Genomic DNA, 4,725 nt, shown 5'->3' on the forward strand with positions numbered 1-4,725 from the left:
CAGAAGCGCTCACTGGAGCCGGAGGATGGACAGTGGGGAGTGCGGGTGATTTACCTCCGTGCTCCTCTGTACTCCAGTCCAGGCACTACACTGCGTCCTGGCAGTGCTTTGAGGAGCAGGTTAGACACCATGACCTTTGACCTCTCTTCCAACTGTAACATTGTAGAAGAGGCAGCATTCTACAGCCAGCCAATCACAGCGCTTGCTCATCGAGATATGCAAATGAGCTGCTGGGAACAAGAAACAGCTTTTCAACTAAATTGTCCTAAATATTCAGTGGGGGCGGGGCATTTTGACAACGGGTGTGTTCAATAAGTCAGCAGGTCATTATTGCTGCATTAAAGGGGTTGTCCACTACTTTCAGTTAACCCCCCCCAATGTATCCCCCCCAAGGCCCCTAATGAATTTTATAAATACCTTCTGTTGCCGTTTTCGCCTGTGAGCGGCGCTATGGCGGCGGCTGAGTCCGGGTCACGTGACGCCCAGGCTGCAGCCACCGCTAATTTCCGCCGACGTCACGTCAATTTCCAGACTCTGGAAACTGACGTGACGTCAGCAACAGGAGTGTCCCAGCCGCACAGTCAGCAGTCACTCAAGAGTTACTGGGGCTGTGGGCTGCCTGCGGGGCTGTGCTGGGATCTGCTGACCGGCCGCACTCGTGCCGAGATGTGCGGCGGCTGCCGGTGACGTGGCGGTGTCCGGTGCGGCGGCTGCCGGTGACGTGGCGGCGTTCGTTGCAGCTTGCCGGTGCCGTGACGGCGGCCTGTGCGACGGCGGGGGTCTGCGCAGTGAAACCGAAGGTGCTGGAGTGTGGCTGTGTGGTGGTGGTGGCGTCTGTGTGCAGGCATCGTCCGATGGAACTACAAGTCCCATCGGGCTCTGCCTGCTACAGTGACAGTGACACATTAGCCAATGATGGGACAGTAGTAGTCCCATCATCCAGCTAATGTGTTGAATGTAAAAAAAAAACAAAACACATATACAATACATACATACATAGAACACACATACAGGACATGCGATGACATGCACCATGAGGTGACATGCACCATGCGACAACATGCAGCATGCGAAATGTGCCATGCGACGAAATGCGCCATGTGACGAAATGCGCCATGTGACATCATGCGACATGAGACAACATGCGACGAAATGCAACATGTGACATGAACCATGCTACATGCGACGACATGTGACAACATGCGCCATGTGACGACATGAGACATGCGTTGAAATGTGACATGCACCATGCTACATGCGACGACATGTGACAACATGCAGCATGCGACATGTGACAACATGCACCATGCGATGACATGCAGCATGCGACATGTAACATCATGTGACAGCCACATACAGTACATACATACAACATACATATAGACATACAGTACATGTAACAGAGTACATACTCACCATCACTTGTCACTTTGTTCCCCGAAGCCAGTGTCATCTGTAAAAAATATAAAAATAATAAACACTACTCCCTGATCCGCAGAAATCCAATTAAAACGAGTGTCCCTCGACGATCTCCCGTGGAGAGCAGGAGCATCAGCTGATGCGACCGCTCTCCAGGGGCTTCAGGAACACAATGAGGGGAGGAAGGTATCCTTCCACAATGTATTCCCCACAATGTATTCCTACGCCCCTGTGAAAAAAGTCCCTAGTCTCACTTTATGGCATTGCTGTGTGAGAAAGTTCCCTTTGTGCCATAAAGTGAGACCAGTGAACTATAGTAACCTCAGTGATGCACTGCAGGAGCCATTGTCTCCTGTCAGTGTGTCACCTAGGGTCCTATAGAGCAGTGACATCACCCGATGTCACTGTTCTATAGGGGAGATCGTCGTGGGACACTTGTTATTAATTGGACTATGGTGGACAGGTAGTATGCGGTTTATTATTTTAAAGTAAGAAGAAACAAAGTCCAGCTCACCATACTGACATTCCCAAGGACTCGGAGCACGGAACCGCTGTGTCAAGGCGTGGACGAACAGGAAAAGGAAGGAGATCCAGCTCAACGATGTAGTGAAAAATCCATAACTTTATTCACTTCCAATAATATCGTGTAAGGATAAAACATCAGCGTGCAATAGAATTAAAAACAAGATCCAAGATCAACGCGTTTCTGGTGGCACAGCACCCTTAGTCATGACTAACGGTGCTGTGCCACCAGAAACGCGTTGATCTTGGATCTTGTTTTTAATTCTATTGCACGCTGATGTTTTATCCTTACACGATATTATTGGAAGTGAATAAAGTTATGGATTTTTCACTACATCGTTGAGCTGGATCTCCTTTTCCGGTTTATTTTACATTTTTTGCAGGCGCTGAAGTATGGTAAGTATGGTTAAATGAAGAATAATAAAATACTTTTTCCCTAATGTGTGTTTTATTAACCCTTTATTACTATTGGATTAATAACGGATCGGTGTCTTATTGACGCCACTCCGTTATTAACCCGGCTTAATGTCACCTTACAATAGCAAGGTGACATTAACCCCTTATTACCCCATATCCCACCGCTACACGGGAGTGGGAAGAGAGGGGTTAAGTGCCGGATTTGGCGCATCTTACAGATATGCCATTTCCGGTGCGGCTGCGGACTGGTATTTGTAGCCGGGGGGGGGGGGGGGGGGGGGGGCCGCAATATCCATGGCCCCTCTCTAGGCTATGAATATCAGCCCACAGCTGTCTGCGTAGCCTTTCTGGCTATAAAATATAGGGGGACCCCACGTCATTTTTTGGGGGGGATCCCCCTATTTTAATAGCCAGTAAAGGCTACGCAGACAGCTGCGGGCTGATATTCATAGCAGGCTACAAATATTGGCCGTCGGCTTTCCCCCTCTGGCGCAGAAAATTTCCCGGGAGCCCACGCAATCTTTTTTTTTTTTTTTTAACTGAAACATATTGTTCATTAACCCCTTTCTGCCAGCTGACGGAATAGTACGTCAGCTGGCAGTATCCCCCGCTTTGAGGTGGGCTTTGCGGTGAGCCCACTTCAAAGCCGCAACATGTCAGCTGTTTTCAATACAAAAAAAAGAAAAAATGTACATGATCGCTAAACGGCATAGCGAGAAAAAAAATCATAAGACAAAATTACGTTTTTTTTGGTTGCCGCGACACTGCATTAAAATGCCATAATGGGCGATCAAAAGAACGTATCTGCACAAAAGTGGTATCATTAAAAACGTCAGCTCGGCGCGCAAAAAATTAGCCCTCACATGACCCGATATCTAAGAACATATAGACGCTACGGGTATCGTAAAATGGCGCAATTTTATTTCTTTTTAGCAAACGTTGGAATTTTTTTTCACCACTTAGATAAAAAATAACCTAGACGTGTTTGGTGTCTATGAACTCGTAATGACCTGGAGAATCATAATGGCAGGTCAGTTTTAGGCTGTGTGCACATGTTGCAGATTTGGGTCCAGAATTTTCTGCACAAAACCTGCATCTCCTTGCAGAAAACGCCGCTGCGTTTTGGATGCATTTTTTTCACGTTTTTTTCATGTTTTTTGCGTGGTTTTGATGCGGGTTTTTTGTGTGGTTTTGATGCAGTTCTCGGTGCGGTTTTTGCTTGTTTTTTGTGTGTTTTTGTATGCGTTTTTGAAAGCTAAATAAAGATGTATTATTGAACAAAAAAAAAGATTTGTGATGTCATTATTGTCCAACCCACACTCAATTACACACAGATGATAGATGAAATGGATAGACAGATCTATATATAGATAGATCTATAGATGCATACATCTACCTATTCCTATATCTATCTATAGATATATCTGGATAGATCTATCTATTGATAGATGTATGGATAGTGTAGGGTGTGTCCACTGTCCGGATTACATCTGAATTAGCTGCAGATTGGATGCTGCGTACTTGTAGTCCCATCGGATGATGCCTGCACACACCCCAAAAGACCCCCCGCACAGCCCCGCACCATCCGAACAGCCCGCAGACCCCGCACACACCTGAACAGTCCTGCACAGCGCCGCACACATCCGAACAGCCCGCAGACCCTGCCCGCGCACACATACACGCACACCGTCCCCATCCACACACTTCCCTCCCGAACTGCAGCGTTTCTCTGACCCACGTCCGCATCTAAACTGCAGATCTTTTTTACATCTGCGGTTTTGCTGCGGATGTGCTCGACTCAATGAAAGTCTATGGGTGCATAAACGCTGCAGTTTGGCACAAAAAGAAGTGACATGCTCCAGAAAAAAAGTGCGTTTCGGTGCAGCTTTTTCCGCAGCATGTGCACAAGTCTGCGGCTCCCATAGGCTTACAATGGTTGTGCACTACACTGCGGATTTGATGCAATTCAGTGCGGCAAAAAATGCTGCGGATCTGCAGTCAAATCCGCAAGGTGTGCACACAGCCTTAGCATTTAGTGAACCTAGCAAAAAAGCCAAGCAAAAAACAAGTGTAGGATTGCACTTTTTTTGCAATTTCATCGCACTTTGACTTTTTTTCACATTTTCTGTTACACGACATGGTAAAACCAATGATGTCGTTCAAAAGTAGAACTTGTCCCGCCGAAGATAAACCCTCACATGGCCATATTGACGGAAACATTATGGCTCTGGAAAGAAGGGGAGCGGTAGACGAAAAAAAGCTCCAGGGGTGAAGGGGTTTAGAAACATGGATATGGACATATATATGGAAATAGACATAGATATATCTGTATGTGTCTATCCATCCCATATCTATCTATCTATATCT

Source organism: Ranitomeya variabilis, chromosome 6 (genome assembly GCF_051348905.1).
Source record: "Ranitomeya variabilis isolate aRanVar5 chromosome 6, aRanVar5.hap1, whole genome shotgun sequence".
Lineage (NCBI taxonomy): Eukaryota > Metazoa > Chordata > Amphibia > Anura > Dendrobatidae > Ranitomeya > Ranitomeya variabilis.